Source organism: Urocitellus parryii, chromosome 11 (genome assembly GCF_045843805.1).
Source record: "Urocitellus parryii isolate mUroPar1 chromosome 11, mUroPar1.hap1, whole genome shotgun sequence".
Lineage (NCBI taxonomy): Eukaryota > Metazoa > Chordata > Mammalia > Rodentia > Sciuridae > Urocitellus > Urocitellus parryii.
Window position 1 is genome coordinate 69,591,641 of NC_135541.1, and position 19,889 is coordinate 69,611,529.

The window sequence follows — 19,889 nt, forward strand, 5'->3', positions numbered from 1 at the left end:
GAGAGCCCCCGAATCCAGCTACTGTTCCACCAAAGACTCCCCACTGATTCCTCCCTGAGGACCCTCTATGCACAGGAGGTCCATTACAGGAACACCTTTCAAGGAAATAGCCCCTTGTACCCCAGAACCTCTTAGTTCATGTTGGACCCACCAAAGAGAAACAGCTAGACTTTGTATCTGGATTGGTCCCCAAAGACTCATGTGTTCAAGGTTTTCTCCCCACTGCAGCAATGATCACAGGTGGTTTTGGGGAAAAGCACTTGATGGTGGGTGCCTCCACCTTGCCAGTAGATTCATCCACTCATACAGGGCTACACTAATTTGAGGGGTGTGGTTTGGAGGTGTGTTGAGCGTGGGTGGAGGGTGTCCACAGCAGGGCTGTGCCATCCAGAGCAATATATTTCTCTTGAGTTCCCCACTTCTGCATTTCATCCTCATTAGTATAAGTCTCATTCACATTTTTAATCAATTTATTGTTATACTTCTTGTTCGGCTTGTGTTTCTCCTTCTTGTTCTTGTTCTTCTTCATCTTCTCCTCATGCTTCTTCTTATAGTCATCTTGACCTTCTTATTCATGGTCTCCTCCTTCAACTTATTTTCATTTTTCTACTCCTCCTTCTCCTCCTCCTCATCCTCCTCCTCCTAATCCTCCTCCTCCTCCTCCTCCTCCTCCTCTCCTCCTCCTCCTCCTCTTCCTCCTCCTTCTTCTTCTTTTCTCTCTCTCTCTCCTCCTCCTCCTTCTCCTTCTTCTTCTTTTCTCTCTCTCTCTCTCTCTCTCTCTCTCTCTCTCTCTCTCTCTCTCTCTCTCTCTCTCTCTCTCTCTCTCTCTCCAAGAAGGGTTTACAAGCTGTGAAGGGATCTATTCTACTACATACTTCTCTCTAGAAATGGCCTCTGGTCCTAAGTGGACTCAGTTTGCAATGAATAGAAAGATTGGAAGCCAGAAATGATTCTTCATTGAACTGCTTTTCTCATGTACTCGTCTAGGTCAGGAAAGGCTGCCAAAGTAGGCACCCTGTGGTTGTCTGTCTTCTTTGACACAAGACAAAGAAGCCTCTCTTCTTGGCCCCATGTGGATAATAGCTTTGCAATGCCTCCTCAGGCCAAGGTAAGAACACATGATAGGCAGGTCCACAGACCCTGGGGAACATGAAGAACCTGCAGATTTATGCCTCATCATTACATTTTGTTTTGTGCACAAGTCCCACCATACTCTTCCTGGGCATTGGGTCAATGCACACTGTGTTTTGGCTCCCAGTTATCGTGAGCCCACTGTGACTCACTGCTCCCTACCCTCTGATGGTTCCACTTACTCTGATGGTTTGAGACAATTTGCAGAAGCTCATAGTTTTCTGGATCCTCCTGCTGGAGCAAGTGTGCATCTAAGGCCCTGCGGATGATGACTGGAGTGCTGTCCTGGCAGGTCACCTGAGCAGGGTTGGAGAAAGCTCATCAGAGAGGGAATTTGGGAGTAGCTACCCAGAGGACAGTGCTCAAGGACAATCAGAGACAAGAGAGCTCTCAACACAAGGGCACCATCTTGTTACCCTGCTACCTGAGGCCTTCATGTGATCATGTGGGGTCTTCCTATGAGCCTCTAGTCCAATCTTGGTACAAGAGTTTGCTTCAACCTGCTATGCCCTACAGGGTCAAGGGAATAAGGACCAAAAGGCTTTGTACAGACACACTCTAGTCCCATCAAGATGGGAGGAATGGTCCAGTGGACTTCCATATCCCTGCTCTGGTCTGGGATGCAGCTGCATTTTTGTGTGGACCAGGCACAAACCCTAGGTGCTTTGGTCTTGACAGCCAGGGCACAACACACACTAGGACTCTTTAATGATAGGCATGGAAGTTTCTGGGCTCGAGAGTGTCAGTGCTTGCTGGGGTGTCAGGAGGTTCGGACCCAGCAGGTGCAGTGGTTCAAAAAGTCTCCCCTGGAGGTGGACACCAGAGTCTCAGGATGGATACTCCACACCCAGGAAAATTCTGCAGAGAGACCCGCTAAATCTCTATTCACATACATGCAAACTAGGACACTAATGGGCCCCTCCAAGGCACCCAGTTGTCTGTGACCCACACCTACCCACCCTAATCATTTTACAATAGCTCCCTTCAACAACCAGCAACATATCCCCTCCCACACACAAGAAAATGACTGCCAACTCCTCTGCTTCAACCTCCACGGTTCAATATATTCCTCCTCAATACCAAAATCAGTAGAGGATGGCCTGTACCCTCGATATTTCTCTGACTTCCTCTGAACCCAGCACTCACTCCTGCACTTCTGACCTGCACACCCCAAAACACACAGGCCCACTTGCACCCAGACCTGGCATGGTGCTGCTCTCCCGCCTCTCTCTTCCTCATTTTATCCTCTCCTTCCTGACCTTCCATAAGCTCCAGTTCAAGAAGACAGGCCTAGTCCAAGGTGTTTGCTGTGGACTCGGTCTTCCCCAGTGTGGGCTCCCAGGAGACTCCCCTGCTCGAAGACTCACCAGGATGCTCTTATACTGTGTCGTCCTTTCATTTTCCAGGTAGACATGAATGAGGCACCTGCCTCTCACCCGCCTGTTGTACTGGGGCCGTGGGGAGTACCCAGTGGAGACCCCTGATGTCCTGGACTCTGGCTCTGCCCCTTCCCAAGGAGAAGGCTCTGGATCTGGGGTTGGCTTAGGAGCCGTGACAGGAACTGAGCTTGTAGCTAGAGGAGAAAAGATGCCAACATGACTGCCTTGCCCTGAGCTTCGCACAGACAGACAATACCCCTGCTGCCAGGAAGGACTCAGGCCCTTAGCCCACACAGGACCTCTTTGCAGACTGGGGTCACTTCCTGAATGGACAAAGGCTTATCCTAATTTCCAGCCCAACACCAGGCATACAGACTCCCCGCAGTGGGACAAGAGTCGGACCTTTCCTCATATACCCTTAGGTACTCACCCCGGTCCGCCTGGCTCTCAGGCTCTGCCTGGCTTGATATGCCATCTTCAGTTGGGGCCAGCAGGTGGTGTGCTTGATGCTCCAGGTACAAGCCAACCAGCAATAGCCCCATATATGGCAGCAGCTGCTGCAGACTCAGAGAGCCTGGAGGCTGATGGGAAGCCTCGGAGTAGAAGTTCACCCAGGTCCCCAGGAAGGAAGGTGAGGCACTGTGGGGAGGCAGGTGTGGAGTCAGCAAAACCCTGGCCTTGCCTTCGCCATGGCCTTCAGAGAGAACCTCTGACCCTACACTTCTGAACCGTACCTGGTTCTGAACACACCAGTCCACCTCAGACAAGACACAGTGGCTGTACAGGCAGGGACAGGACAGGTGGCTACAGGCAAAGAACCTTCAACCAAGGAGCGTTAGATCCATGGTATGACCAGCTCTCCCCTCCTCTGGGCAGGCCTGACACTCTTCTTCCCCTTGGCTACGTGCTCTCCAACCTGGAATGCACCTTCCGGGAGCGTCTTTCCTCCTGCCCACTCTTCTCGGGGCTCAAGAGACACCTCCTCCCCTGGTGTGGGCTGCAATGCTACCTCATTCTCTGTGAGCTATCACTGAGTCCCCCTGAGTAGCGGTGGACCGCTCTTTTCCCATGAGTGCAGACCACATCTCTGTGGCCCTGGGGGAGGACAGGGAGGTGTAGTGTGGGGGGATCCTTTGTCCCAGGGGCTTCCCAGAGGACCATGACTCCACCTACAACTCCCCGCCTTACCCCTCCTACTGTTGAAGCCCCACACCTTACAATGCAGGCAGAAAACTGAATTGGGGAGAGCAGTCTTTCCTCAGCCTTCCCAAGTCAAATCACCTTGCAGGTCCCTATTCTGGAAACAGGAGCCCACCCTCTTGACCCCAAGCCCATTCTATGTTGAAGTTGGTTCAGGGGTCCACCATAGTCACTGAAGAGGACAACGTGCAGTTATGCCTCATGGAGTCAGGTATGCAGTCACATGTAGGATATGTACTCATGGCACCTGCGGTTTTAGGCTGACCCCCATGAAAAGGGACACAATGGCAGTCATTTGCACCCCATTTTTCACTGAATTATGAAACGTGACTGGAAACGTGTCTTCACACAGTGGGTGCTTTCTCCATGTTCATCAGTGAATGAGCCCAAACTGCTGATTCCCACATATCTCTGGGTGTGGGAGCTGCCATGTCCAAAGCCCCTGTCCAGCTATATCCCAGATAGGATGCTCTGTCCCACTATGTATACTAACATGTCTTTATTAACCCAAAAGTGCTTTTCCAAAGGCCTGAGGTTTGAGACGCCTCTGGCACAGATCTACGTTCTTCACAAAGCCAACATCAACCAGAAAGGCCACCTGGCCTCGCTGAGTCCACCTGGGAATGAGCTCAGTGCACACCATTGAACTGTGGTTCCCAGTGTGTGGGGACTGCTCCACGGACCTCTGTGGATCAGCTGGAGTCAGGATGGTTTCTCTGCCTGAGAGGGAAAGTTCACTCCCCTTGCAAGGCTGTGGCAGGCACCTCCAGGACTCGTCCCATTCGGGGCTGACATTCCACTATGAGTATGGTCCTCTATCTCATTAGGTATCACACACCTTTGGGTCCCTGAGAGGTACATGGAAGCCGCAAGACCTAGGCATGAGGGGGCTGCACACTTGGGCTTGGTGGTCTGGTGCTTACCTTGGGAACAAGAGATCCAGCACCTGCTGGGTGGGGATGGAATCCCAGGAGATTAACCCCATGTTGCTGCTGAAATGTAGGTTCCTCCCACCAATGACAGGCAGAAGCTCATTCCTAAGCTGGTCCTGCCTGTAAGGGTCAAGGCTCTGTACCCTGAAGGGCTCCTCCGTGTTCTGATCATTTTCACCCTGGGTTGGAACCAAGAAGGGTGGGTTCAAAATGGAAATGGTGACAAACAGAAAAATGACTTGTGCCAATACACTAGAGTCAAAGCACAATGGGACAGTTCCCATCAGTACAAACACACACACACACACAAACAAACACAAACACACACACACACACACACACACACAAACACACACAGAGTAAGAATAGGAGTCCTTTGCTATTCATCAGGGATCAGACTAGAGGGCCTGCTGGGCTCACCTGCCCTGTGCTACTCACTGTTACTCTTGAGCTCCTCTGCGACAATTGCCAGAGGATCTGGCGTCTAAGATGAAGCCTCACCCAGTGTAACCACAAAAGGGCTAGTTGGCCCCCCTGAGATTCCTGGGAGTCTGAGGCTCGGCATTGTTTGCAAGGACAGGGGAACATCCTTCTCACTTCAGTGTCTCCATCCAAATGAGCTCGGATGGCTTGGTCAGTGAAGTGGGTGCCTGGATACCAGGGTTCCATGTTCTGTTTGATCCATTGTCAAGGCAATGATGTCATTTCCTGTGCCCATACCTGAGCCTCTTTTCACATAAGACCACTTTCAAAAGACCTATGGGCTGCTGATTTCTCCTCCATGCCTACCCATCTCAGGTGTTCACCAACAACTACCCAAATACCCCCACCAGCATCTGCCCTGCTTGGTGCCACTAGAGTTCCAGCTTGGAGCCTTCAAAAATGCATTCACAACCAGTCCTTCCTTCTCAGCAGCTTTTGGACCCTGGTCCCATCATTGTGTGACTCATGGTGTGCCCAGTCTTTTCTGGAAAGTAGGGTAGCATCTAATCAGGGATTGGTGTCCCTGATTCATACATAGCATATGGTTTCTATGAAATCCAGTGAGGGAGCAGGAGTAATGAAGCTGATTGCACAGATGACCTCAGGGAATACTGACAGGCCAAATGAAAAATATGTTCCAGCTAACCATTGGTATTTGGGCTTCTCAGCCCAGTCCTGTTTTTAAAAAAGGTGCAGATAGGCAGTGTTCATTAAAAAAAAATGTCTGCCATTTAAAAGTGGGTAATTTAAATGGCATCTAGTTACATCTGATAGAATGGTCTGGCAACATATGAATTTCATTCTAACAACAACAACAAAACATAGAAAAAAATAGATATAAAGATAAAAACTTGTCTTCACCAGGATGCCTAGAAATAGGTTTTATTTGGCTCATGCAAATATCTTTCAATAGAACTTCTAATTTCTGAATGAACTCATTCAATTTTATAATGTCTGAAACCCTCTGTAAGCATGGGAAGCACTGCTGACAAGATACCAGAGGGCCAGAGCACTTGTGCCCCCTGTAGGGGTGTCTCTTGGCTATCACCAAAGACCATTCCACTCCCGGGGCAGCTGAGAGCAAGCTGGGACTTGGAGCAAGGATTAGTGCTTCAGGTATAGACTATGCAAGCAAGGGACAATGTCTTTAATAAAACTAAAATTAAAAAGTCACTTTGAAAAAAAAATTTAAAAAGAAGAAGAAAATAAGGTCAAGTAGAGGAACGGGCAGAGGCATCCAGAGGAAGCCCATTTTCACAGGAGAAAATCCCCCAGTGAAAAGCATCAGAATAGATACCAAGAAAAATACCAACAAAAACCGTGTGCTCCCACTATGTATCTACTCCACATGCAAAAGTTAGAAAGCTAGATAATACAATCCTGGCCACAGGTAGAGCTATTCAGAAGAGCCACCTGGCAGTGCTTAGTCAAAGAAGTAAACATGCACACTTTGACCTAGAAATCCCACCTGTGTGTAAACCAGGTGGTGCTTAAGCAGTTTCACAAGGGGACATGCACAGGGAAATTTATCCTCAGGTTCCTTATAGAGTTGTCTGTGCTTACAGAAGGTTGAGGGCTGTCAGGGTGCCCACAATTGGGAAAGTGAAATGCTTAAAAGGTAATGGATGCCAACCTGGATATATTAATAGAAATCAATGAAAAACAATAGATTTACATGACAGTAAAATCCCTGAGTTCAAGTTCTTGCTAGCCTACCTACCAACAATCATGCTTGGTTAAGACACTGACATATTTCAAGGCAAAAAAAGGAGAAAATATAATGTCATTATTACTTTTCTTAAATGCAAAAAAGGAAATGGTAATATTTACCCAACCATGACCTGTTATGCATAATATGTGAGATTATTGTGGACATGTTGGTAAATGATTATCTACTCAGCTACATTCTGTGACTCACCAAATGCAAAGGTCCATGAAGAATTACCGTCTCCATACATGAATTCATCGTCAAAAGCCTTGAGACAACAGGGGCTTCACAAAATGGCTTCTTGGCCAACTTGATGAGTGTGTCCTCGAACAATGCTTCCACCTGAAAGATGTCACCAACTTGTTCTCATTCACATTTCCACAGTGCCCCAAAAAAGAAACAAAGTCTGATACTCTATTGAGTGAATCCTCAAGTGGACCAAACACCATACTTCATTCCATATTTTAGAATTAACAAATGCAACTTCAACTCAATAACTTGCATTAGGCAACATGCAACCACAACCTCTTACACGTACTCTTTTACACACTCACGTGTCCTAGGTTCTGATCTAACTGTCCATTGAGCAGTCAGAACACATGCTACTTCACATTCCTTACAGGCGACCATCCCATTCTCTGCCAAGCTGAATACAAATCCCTGGTCACAGGAGAATGGAAGCCTATCTCCCACAACAACATGCATCAGGAAACATCGGGGTTTTCAATAAAAACTCTGGGGACACCCTTTTGAAAATCACTTAACCCCTGAAAAGGCGCCTGCCATTCTCCTTGCTGTGGGGGGCGGCGTATTTGAGTTGATTTTCAAACACCTCTTCACAGTTGAGAACATCACTGCACACACACAAAATAACAACAACAATTATTATTATTATTATTATTATTATTATTATATTATTTTTAAAAATCACTGCAGAATGGCATGGAGTAGGGAAGCAGCTCAGGACAGGACACCCGGGAAGCTGAGAGAGTGCTCCCCTCACCAGGACAGAGTAGCAACCCCAGGGGCAGTCCCCAGAGACCCACCTCCTCCAGCCACACCCTACTGCCTACAGTTACCACCCAGTTAGTCCCCACCAGGGGTTCAATGCACTAATTAGGTTAAGGCTCTCCTCACTTGCACTGTCTCACACGGGAACTTTTGAGGGACACCAACAAACCATCACATCTGTGAGCTACAAACATCTGTACCCTCACCCTTTCTCATAGGATGTATTCCTGAGCTGTCAGCCCTCAGGCCTTCTGTAGTTTCATGGATTGGAAATCTCACTTATAAATGGTGCATCCAACTGAACACATTGCTCTACAGGGAGTCAGGTATTTCTGGTCCTATATACACTGGACAGAGAGATGTTGAGGTCCTACTACTTGTCAGGTACTGTTCAACATTCTGGGATACAGCACAGACCTGGCCTTGGCCTCCCAGAGTCTGTCATTTAGCTACTTGTTTATGTGTAGCCTGAGATTAAGCAAGCTTTGAGGGGAGGGGAGGGGTGTGTGTGTGTGTGTGTGTGTGTGTGTGTGTGTGTGTGTGTGTGAAGATTGTCACCATTCACAGATTACATTTAACTAATTAGTGTTGGGAGCATCAAAGGCAAATGAAACAAAACCTCTTCCCCAGGGCAAAAGAGGGGAAATAGGGTGCACACTCAAATTTTAGTAATTTTATAGGTTACTTCCGATACACTCTTATAATTTTCCTCACGTCTCTATGGTTCTACCCCTCATAAAAGAAGTCTGTATTTGTTGTAGAGGGATCTTTAAATAATATATTATGGAAAACATCAAAAGATAATGCCTTGCTTAAGAAAACAGCAGGCATACTAATGACCATTATAAAACATTGGGGTTTTTAAAGTCAGCATCCTGTTTTATACACAGTCTACTGGTAAGAATTACGCTTCCCACCTGGTGTGGTGGTGCAAAAAATATGTGGTTGGCCATTATTTTTCACATCCAATGGACTTTTTTTTTTTTTTTTAGTGGATTGATGTTATATTTTTATGAACAAAACTTCAGTTTTCATGAAGTCCAATATTTCTATTTTTTTCTAGTTGCCTGTGCTTTTGGCATCTTATCAAAAAAAAAAAATCATTGTCAACTCCGGTGCCCTGAATCTACTGCCCTATGTTTTCTTTTGTAGGTGTTGTATTAGGTAAGAGTTCAACTTCATTCTTTTGCATGTGTATGTCCCGTTTTCCCCAAAATGATGTGCTGAAAAGACTGTTCTTTTCCTCACTGAATGGTCTTGTGTCCTTTATCAAGAGTCATTTGATCACATACACCAGGGCTTACTTCTGGGCATTCTATTCTGTCCCTTTGGTCTCGGTTTGGCTTCCTGTCAACACCGCCCAAGGAGCGGAGGCCACACAGTCGGCACTGCGGGCCAGCCTTGTGACTGGAGAATGATGTGGGCTCTGAGGTGCAGGCCAGCATTCTGCCAGGTTTCCACTTAACACACTGAGGAGACTGAAGTACTTTCTCACACAGCTGTATTGCCAGAGGTCCGTGAGGCGAGGCCGCATCCTCTGAGTGGGGTCTCACAGGCGCCCATAAATGCACGGGCTGAGCCTTGCTCCTTCCTGGAGGCCTGGGGCTGCCCCTGCAGGTGGAGGTAACAGCTTTCCAACCTGCCCAGTGTCCTTGGTGGGCTTGGAGCGGTTCACCTCCTCTTCTGTCCTCTGTTGACATTAAGAGCCCTTGGGATTCCATGGGGCCAACACAGGTCATCTAGGGTGACCTCCCTATTTTTAAAGTCACTTGATTAGGAACCTGAATTACATCTGTAAACTCCTCATTTGTCTGAAAAGAAATAGATTATACACTTCCAGGGATAAGGGATAGAATCCTTGGGGCTGTAATTCTGCCCATCTTTCTCTCTCTGACCATGACCTTGCCAACCATCAGGACCTAGCAGATTCCTGCTGAACCATCCAGAAGGACAGTATGTGCCTACAATCCAACCAGCAGACAGACAGACAGACGAAGCAGCTGTCTCCTGACAGAGCATCGCTCAGAGAGGGAAAAGGCGGACTTGCTGTTTAATCATATTTATTGTACAAGCATTGAAGGATATAAAATTTGACAGTAATGGTAGCCTAAATTTAGACGGGTTCTTTTAAAATGGAAAGCTACAAGAGGTATATCTAGATATTCTGCTCTTAAGTATTGGAACCCACTTTCTATTCTGGAATCTTCTCTGAGTCTTGATTTAAGGACCTGCTCTGTCTTTGGGGGGGGGGAGCCGTGGTGGGTTCTCCCAAGCACGCTTGTCGTCGTTTGGCCCCAGGAAACAGGAGAGGCAGGTGATCAGCAGTTGGCATCACCGTACCCTCCACGTGCCAGTTCTCTGCCTGTGTGGATGCTGCAGTGGAGGAAAACCTGTGTTTCTTTCTGGCGTCCTGTTTGTTATGGATCTGCCTGGTTCCTGGGGCTGAAGTGATGGAGCCCTGCTGCTCTAAGCAGAAAGCCCTTCCAGAGTGTGGGCGGGGCTCTCCCTGCACAAGTCCCTGAAGTGCCTGGGGAAGGGGAAGGCATCTGTCATGGAGTGATGGGCAGGACCCTCAGTGTGGCTCTCGCTCCTTCTGGGGCTGGCCCTGGTGAAAACATAAGCCAGGGAAGTCCCTGTCCTGCTGTGTTCTCATGGGTCTTTTCTTCCAGCCCTCCAATCCCTCCTGTAGGAAATCCAGTTTCCATGGAAGTGGTTTAACTGTCGCGTCTCCTCCTGGCCAAGCGTTCACTGTGGGTGCCCCTTTCATTCTTGCTGACGTCGGGGGAATCTATCTGCGCCTCCCGCCATGCAGCGTGACCATGCTTCCGGTTCCCTCCATCGCTCAGGGCAGGTGGCTCTCCTCCTAGGTCTCCATAACTGCATGCAAGGGAGAGAGTTGGAGAGCGACATGGCTCAGGTCCTGTCCATGTTGAATGCTGGCGCCTTCCTAAGGCACCGAGAATGTCAGAAGGGCAGGTTTGGAGCGAGCTTCAGCATTAGGGACGGGGATGGCTCTGAGGACCCTTCGCAGCCCACAGGGGAGAGGGAGAGTGGGCAGGTTTTCCAGGGCCTGTGGGAGGGGGGATGTCGCCTGAGGCCAGCCTGAAAGGCCACAGAACCAGGATGGGCACTGGGAAACATGACCCAATCCTCCTAGGATGCCTGCCTACACCTTGCATTGGTTGTTCTCTTCGTACTTCATGACCTGCATCATCATCAACAGCCACATCTTCATGTCCGTCTTCCTGGTCTACAACAATGACCTGAAGATAAGTGCCTGAACCTGGAGCTGGGGGCCGGGAGGTGGGAGCGCCTCTGCTGACCCTTTGGAGGCGTCCCCTATTGTTTACTTGGGTGGAGCTGAGGGCTCCTTTGACGTCTTGCTCCTTTCTGCTCCACGGAAGTCTCTTACCAGTCTTCCTGGTGGGGCTCAGGATGTATCCGAGGAGATCCGAAGGACAGTGGTTAGCCAGGATACCCACCCTTGTGTGGCAAATCTCCTGGCTCTGCTTGTTGCTTTTAATGCCTCCTGAAGCTCATGGCTCTTTGCAGTGTGCATGTGCAATGGGACTGGGGATGTTCTCCAAGCTTCCACCCCTTCCCCCTCAAACGGAAGGGAACACTCTAGAGCAAGCCCTGTGTGCTCTACTTGTGACCACTGGCCTCCTGGGGGCAGAGGCTGGGCAGAGGTTTCTGAGTGCCCGGGTGTTAGGGAGCTGCATTTGCCTGGAGCTGCCCAACGCCAGCCGTCCCACTCCCTCGCTGCACGGACCTTCTTTTACTGTAAAACTTACTGCACAGAGAAACCTTTCCTGAAAGGTCAGTTTTCCTTCTGGCTCTTAAATTTTTGGTCCTGTTTTGAATTTCCTGTTGCTGAGGGGTGTCCCCACTGGGGGCAGGTAGAAAGTTGGGGAGAAGGACAGGGCTTGCGGTAGAGGGCAAGAGAGCAGTGGAACTGAGTCTCAGAGCTGGACTTTGAAGACATTTGGCTCTATCAGGGTCCCAAGGAACCTCGGGGCCTCCTGGCGCCAAGGCCAGGCCTCCCCTGGTGGAAGAGGCTGCTCCTCAAGGTCTGGGTCTCTCTTCACTTGAACTGCTGGACAAACAGTTGATGTGCCTCCTATGCCTCGAAACCAGCCTTCCTTAACATGCATCATCCAGCACACATGTCTTAGATGTGCTTTCTGTGCCTGGAACCACCCAAGGTTCTGCGGAATCCACAGTGACCGAGACCCTTTAAGCTGGTACCATCCAGCTGTGGGAGCCCATCACCTGGTTGCCGTGTTGCAGGACAGCTTCAGGGAGCAGTAGGACTGAGCAGGGAAGCTGGATGGCTGGTTCTAACCTGAGGGGCGTTGTTGAGTTTCCTCTCCTTCTGGAAAGTTCCCTGTGGTCAGACCAGATGGCAGCTGTAGGAGTCCAGCTCCCACAGGGGGTTTCAGGAGATGAACAGATGGTGAGGAGTCTTCGAAAGGGGGTGGAGAGACAACGCAGACACCAAGATGAAGGTGCTGAACCCAATCTTTACTTGTGAAGTTAATCATATATACTTTTCATTTTGGCAGGCTCACAGTACTTTGTGGTTACAAAACAGAAATCATTATTCAAAGAAGCAAAGTATTACATAGCTACAATTAGAATAGAAGAATGTATCTTGGCTTATGCATAAGCAAGCATTTTTACTTTCAGTTCACTTTGCTTTGAGCTGTTTCCACTTAGTTTTTAATAAGTTAGAAATGTCCCAGACTACTGGCCTACACCTTGACTATTCTTTCTTGACTAGAATTGGTGCCACCGTTATGGTAAGCGGTTAACTTTGAAAGAGAGGCTACTAATTTTAATCAAACAAGAGCAAGAGCACAAACCATTGTGCACAGGAATAAGAACAAGTTGCCCAGTACTAAGCACTAATCTGTCTTCTTAACATTAATTCTTCTTCTTTAGATTTTAATTTAATTTCTCAAAAACTTCCTCGACTGTTTTTCCTACAGGGGGTTTCTCATTAAACATTAACAATTTACGTTCCACAGTTGAATCATTGCATTTAGAGCAAACAGATCTATTCTTTAGAAGTAGTTGCATTAATTGGGAAATTCATGTTTTTTCCTTCATACTTAATGGTCATATGAGAAGTCGCAACTAGACTTATTAAAGGAATACAAAACCAAACCAGCCCATTCCCAGAAACATACTGCGCTCTTCCAGGTGATGGACGCCTGGCGCCATCCACCTCAGTAGGGCCTTGCCATTGCCTGAGTCAGGGGAGGGGGCAACAGGCAGCCTCGGCTGTCTCCTCGTCTCTCTAGCTGTCTTAATGGAGCCCTGTGTCCCTCTCCCTGTGTCTCTCTCCCCTCAGTGGTGCCCCAGCCCCTTCCTTTCTGGAATCCTTCCTCTGGGGCGGAGTGGAGTCTGGAGCCTTCTGCTGTCGGTCTGTTTCTCACCACAGATTGTCCTCCATGGGTTCCCTCATTGACACTTGGTAAGATGAGTCTGTGACCGCAGGCGTGGTCAGCAAAATTGACGTGGAGCAGGGTGGGTGACGTCCTGGTCATTGGCTGACCCGTCAGTGACTCTCCCTGAACTCCTCCTTGACCCCCACGTGTTTGGTGTTGAAGAAACGGACATCTTCTTGAATCTTCTCTTAAAATACCCCACTCTGCTTTTCTAAGAACGGGGTTCGAAAACTGGCCTCTCTGAAATGTCCCCAGGTGCTGGAGGCATTCCGCCTTCTGAAGTTCAAGGTGGGCACCGAGGTTGCGGTAAAGGAGGCTGCGTGGAAGCAGCTGGTGAAGGTGGTGGTGCCCGACATCAGCACCTCCCACCTGGAGCTACTTCTGAGGACCTCAGACGAGGGACAGAGGGACACGTGGGTAAGGAGCCATCACCTCTGATGGCCCTCTTCACTGTGCTTCCCAAAGCGATGGGAAGCTGGGGATGTGGCTCAGTGGTCGAGCACCTGCTGAGCGTGGGTGAGAGGCTGGATTCAAGTCTCAGCACCACATAAAAATAAATAAATAAAATAGGGGTATTGTGTCCATCTACAACTTAAAAAATAAAATAAAATAAGCGATAGGAAAAGCAGCAGCGCTGCACAGTCACTCAGGATCTGAGGTGTTGGTCCCAGGATCCCTGTAGACACCAAATCCCAGGATGTCAAGCCCCATGGGGGGTATGGCAGAGCAACTGCACAAAACCCAACACATCTTCCTGTACCCTCAGATCATCTCTAGATTTCTTCTAGTAGTTAATGCTGCGAAAATCCTTGTTACACTAGTAGTGACAGGAGAAAAAGTCTGCAAGTGTTCAGTGCAGACGCATTTTTTTCCCTGAATATTTTTTACTTGAGGTTGGTTGAGTCTGGGAATGTGGAACCCACAAGACAGAGGGATGACTGTTATTTTAATTAATAAATTTTATAAAAAAATGGTAGTGAGGATTGAACCCTAGGGTACTTAATCACTGAGCCACATCCTCAGCCCTTTATCTTTTTTATTTTAAGATGAGATAGGCAGAGTTGCTGGAGCTTCACCATGATGCTGACCTTGGCCTCGGCCTTGTGATCCTCCTGAGTAACTGGGATCACAGGTGTGAGTCGGCAAGACAGGTCCTCAGCATTTAGCCGGCTCTATTTTGTCACTTGAATCATGATTATAAGTTAAATGAGACCAAGGTTCACCTGATTTGCAAAAGGAATTAGTCATGGCCTTTTTTATAAAGATCCATCCATGTGGTGAAGAGAAGATGCCAGCAAGCCGCTGGGTTGAACAGACTCCCCAGTATTTTGCCTTTAACAAACAGCTGCCTCAATGTAAACATCACTCCTGGGCCAACCTGTTTTTGAGGAAGATAACCAGTCAAATTTGCTGGCTTGCGGGTGGTTGATTATGTTTTTCAGGCTACAGCAGAGCTTTCTGCTGACTGGTGGCTCCTTCCTTATGTGCTACTTTCAGAAGACAGTTTTAATAATACAGGTCTTCAATTACACACCTCACTCGGTCTCACCTCGGAACAGGTGAAGGAGGGAAAGGGTGCTGTGGAGCGTCCCATGTCCCCACTGGGTCAGCAGATGTGAGGACTTGTGGATTCCAAGGCTGACACAGGAATCCTGTTAGCACCCAGAGTGTTGGAACTTGAATCCAGTGTTAAACAGAGAAGCATAAAATATAAGGGCAGAAAAAACGGGTGGAGTAGAATTATAATTTTTTTTTCCTTAGTGATATCTACTTTTTGTGGTCTCAAATGTTTTCTTAATCTTTCCTTTTTTAAAAAAATTGATTTTTTTAGTTATAGGTGGACACAGTACCTTTATTTTATTTTCATGTGGTGCTGAGGATCCGACCCAGTGCCTCATGCATGAGCTCTACCTCTGAGCCACACCCTCAGCCGACAGCTTAATCTTTACTTTTTAACTGATACATAATAACATAAAATTGTGTATATTTATCGGGTACCCTGTGATGTTTTGACACATGTGTACATTGTGTAATGTCTTATACTTGTTAATAAAGAGAGTATGAGGCAGGCAGTGTGGTCTACACTAAGGATGGGCCAGCCACAGTCCACTGGCCAAGTGGGACTCCCTGTTTTTATAAATGAAGTTCTATTGGAACACAGCCATGCGCATCCATTCATGTGCTTTCCATGGCCTCTTTCATGCCCTAATGGCAGAATCAAGTAGTTCTGACAGAGATGATGGCCTGAAAAGCCTAATGTAGTTACTATTGGACCTTTTAATGAGAGCTTGCTGATGCCTAAACTATGACATTACATGGCAGATGGGTACAAATTCCTTCTTAACAAAAAATTACTACGGTCTTGATTTTCTTTGGTCTGTCCTATCTGCTGAATCTTCTGGATTAACACATACACATTCAATTCCATCCACTGATGACATTTCTTTAAGTTATATGCTGTCACTGGACATTCATTCTTTAACTGAGTTGGGAACTGGCCAAGTGGGAGAGAGGTGACAGGGTGGTGGGGACATAGGACCCCAGGCATTCAGCAGCTCTTGGGACCATTGGCTCATCAGTCAAGTGGGTCCAAGTGGTTTGAGAAAACACACCTGCTTTTCGGCCTGGGCTAGAGGGTGAGCGTGACGAGGCCATGGGTTTGAGAGTTCGTGGGAAAGGACAAGGCAGTCAGGTGGGTGGAGAAGAAGGTCGGGGCCCAGGTAGAAGTACATGGGTTTCACCAGCTGCCACGGTGCATGCCTGTAATCCCAGCACTCAGGAGGCTGAGGCAGAAGATCGAAAGTTTAAGGCCAGCCTCGGCAATTTAGAGAGGCCCTAAGCAACTTAGCAAGACCCTGTCTCAAAATAAAAAAATAAAAAGGGCTGGGGATGTGGATCAGTGCTTAAGTACCCCTGGGTTCAATCCCTGGTACTAAAAAAAGAAGAAGTATATCGGCTTCATACGTTTTGGAGGTGGGGAGAAGGACCGGCAGGACACATCAACGTGGGCAGCAAACCTAGGTGGGGAGGAATGAAGGGACAAGAGACACGAGGGAGGACAGCAAGAGAGGAGTTCTGATCAAGCTGCAAACTTTTATTGTTCACACAGGGGATGGGGAAGCTCTCTAATCAGCAATTGCTGGATATGGGTGGTAAAACTGCCAGCTGCAAGATGTCTGATGATCCTGATAACTGCAGGATATTCCAGGGAGATAGGTAGCTGCAGGATGTCTCCCAGGCAGGATGTCTCCCAGGAGGCTGTTTCTTGTAAATGTCAGGCTATTCTTTGAAGGAGAATTTCCTTCTAACCCCTGAGAGGTCAGGGGATGGCCTGAGGGCAGAGTGAAGGGCACTGAGTGAGTGGGTAACATGCAAATGAGCAGAATACTGTCCTGCTGCCTTAAGTGGGTGGAGGGTCTGAACAAGGGCAGGCAGGTGGGACGCTGGGGGACAGCAGTATGGCTTCTTGCCCTCGGGCTCCCCCTTGTGGGGGCTTCAGGTCTTCCTCTGTGAAATGCAGAGCTCAGAGTCTACACCAAATTGACTTCACATAACTCAAAATGGATCCTCCAAGAATACTGACTGACTTTTTGTTGTTGACCAAATATGAAAAATAATGAGAAAAAAAAAAGGCTCACAGAGTACATATGGTCCAACACTATAGACAGTATAAAAGTCCCGAGTAGAGCAAGGGTCCATCTTCCACATGGTTATAGCAAGAGCCAAGTGCAAACGCTGGTATTAAGGCACACCCTGTTCCCTGTAGGGAGCAAATCTCAGTCTACTCTGCAGTCTCTATAACTAACCCTAACCCTAACCCCTAAGACAACACTTTGATCAGGGGTCTCCTTCAGCATGTTTTGTTTGTAGTAAGTGCAGAACTTGGAAAATCTCTTCTGAACTTCAGTTGCTTTCACAGTACAAACGATTTACAGCTTTAGAATAACTATATACAGAAGTTGAACTCCATACAGATAATATTGAAAACATTTAAAATACTATTTGACTAAGGCTAAGGTGACACTGGCATGAATATCTAGCTCAGGGCTGGTTCAGCCATGGGCTCGGCTGTCAATAGGTGAATACAAGTCTTGAACAAACATAGCTGCTACGCTGGTGTTTAACAGAGACCGCTAGGCTTCTGACAAGACGAGCTAGAGACATTTTTTGAAGTCTTTCAGTATAGTCAATTATTTGACCAAAAATGTAATTACTCATTGTTTTAATTGACATAAAAACAATTCAAAATATAAGACTATAAGACCAAATACCCCATTGTTCATGCTTCCTCCGTTGATTGTATTTCTGGGCTCTCAGTTCTTCAAAGGAAAATTCTGATTCTCCATGAATAAGCTTTTCCTTCCAATACATAACGACCTGTTGAACATCAGCTCTGGCTGCTGAAGATGAGGGCACAGAGCACTCTGATTTAGAAATCACGATCACCCTTTGTTCCCTACAGGGGAAAACACATCACTTACAACAGTGTATGGAAATAATTCTGGAAGGAAACTAAGTAATAGAACTATGCAATGATTGTACTTGCATATTTGACTCTTTATCACAAGCTGAAGGTATTGCTCCAGACACTTCTGAACCCTAAAATACAGAAAACAAACAGAAGCATTAACTTACTGAAAAGAAAACTTTACACAAATTACCTCATAAATCAATATGACAATATATGAGTAGAAAGGCTTCTTAATCTCCAGTAGATTTCTACATGTTCTTGGTAAAATTTCAGTTAATAGCTAAAGCTTTAGTTTGCATCATCATTGGTAGTATAATTTTTGCAACAAAAAGAGCCCATAAACCTTTAAAAAAATCCATTAAAAATTTCTTCTGGTATTACTGAGGTTGTGGATGCCAACAGCTGAAGCTCTGGGTTTTTAAACTGGCTCCAATTGGGTATGAATCAAGGTAGGAATCCTGGGCCTATGAAAGAGGGAAGCAGAACAAGGAGGAAGAGGATCTTGGTAGGAGAAAAACTGCTGGGGAGGAAGTGAACAGGAGAGGTTGTATGGAGGGGGCCCTTAGGTCCCATAACAAGTTATATTTGTGAGTTGAGTATAAATTTAGGGTAGATGGCCACGGGCCCAGAAAGCTGACATGGGAACGGGAAGCTGACATGGATGTTAAGTCACAGGAAACAAGGTTAAAGAAAAGAGATGCCAAGGTGGATACAGAAAGGAGCCAGGAGGACCGTTCAATACCACTCCTAGTTTCTGTACAACCTATAATAGTCACCATTACCTGATTCTTAGAGATAGATGCTGAGTTCTTTCCTTGACTTGATTTTGATGGTACCATTTGGTTTAAAATTGAAGCATTATGCAGAGGTTCCGAGGTCCTAGCTATAAGGGAAAACAGGATAAAATAAGGAGAAATAAGAGAAAAATCACAGTAACCAAAATTATCACACAATACATCCCCTTGATCTTGCAGTAAGCAGCACAAGAAATAAATCAATTCAATCACACTGTCTCAGAAAATGGAACTAAAATATTTTGTAAGTAAGTATTTTAGAGACAATTTCTGACCAAATCAAAATGTTCAAGAAGTACCCCCAAATAACTGTAAAACTGGTTATTTAATCAGGATAGGATAGTCAATGCAAATTGCTGAAATGTGGCATTTATTTCTAAGGGAAATAAAGCCCTGCCATGTTTCCTAAAGTTGCCATCAAATACATTTGATTCAATTCAGAACAGATGGAGTTCAGAGTATCTCTTTTTGATTTTGTTTTTTAAATCCCCAAAATAGAGTGTAATCATCAAGTAGATTTGTCTCCTTTAAAGTGCATTATTACCAAAGTGTCTTCCCCAGTACCTGAGACAGTATAGTTTAGTTTTCATTAAATACTAGAAGGATTTGCTTTTTAAAGGGAAAAGAAATCAGCAAAAATTAGTAACTAAATTACCAACAATCTGACAGTGCAGAAAGTATTATTTTACCTTGAGCTGGCAAATGGGTTTCAGTGAGACGTGTCTGAAATAACTAAATGATAGAAAAGGCATTAGTATAGATTTTAAGTTTACAGTCTAATATATACTGTATTAAAGTAGAAATTAAAGGTAACAGCTTACTATATGTTAATAAAGACCAAGGTTGAAGTAATATAGTCAGACAAAATGCTAGGAATATTTTCATATCTGATGTACATATATTAAAAAAATTCCTCAAGTCTGTAAATGTTATAATAGTGTTTGGACTCCTACTTTGGTTATTTTACCCATTTGGAACAAAATGAATATTAACATTTGGGAGAAAGAAGTGAAAGTACAAAGCTTATTCAAAAGGTATCTAGATCCATTACTGCCCATGCTCTGTGAGGACATCTCAAATGGGCCACTTCACAGCATTTTTACACATCAACTCTGTGGAATTATATGCAATTCCTAAGCCTGACATTGGGGAGTAATGCAAGCAAGAGTGCATACTAAAAAGAGGAGAGATCCACAACCAAATGCTAGACCTTGTTTTGCTCTTAATTCAAACAAACTAATGGTAGCAAAACCATTTTACATGATGGGGAAAGACTGAAAATTAGGTGATACTGAAGAATTACTTTTAATTTCATAGGTGAGATCAT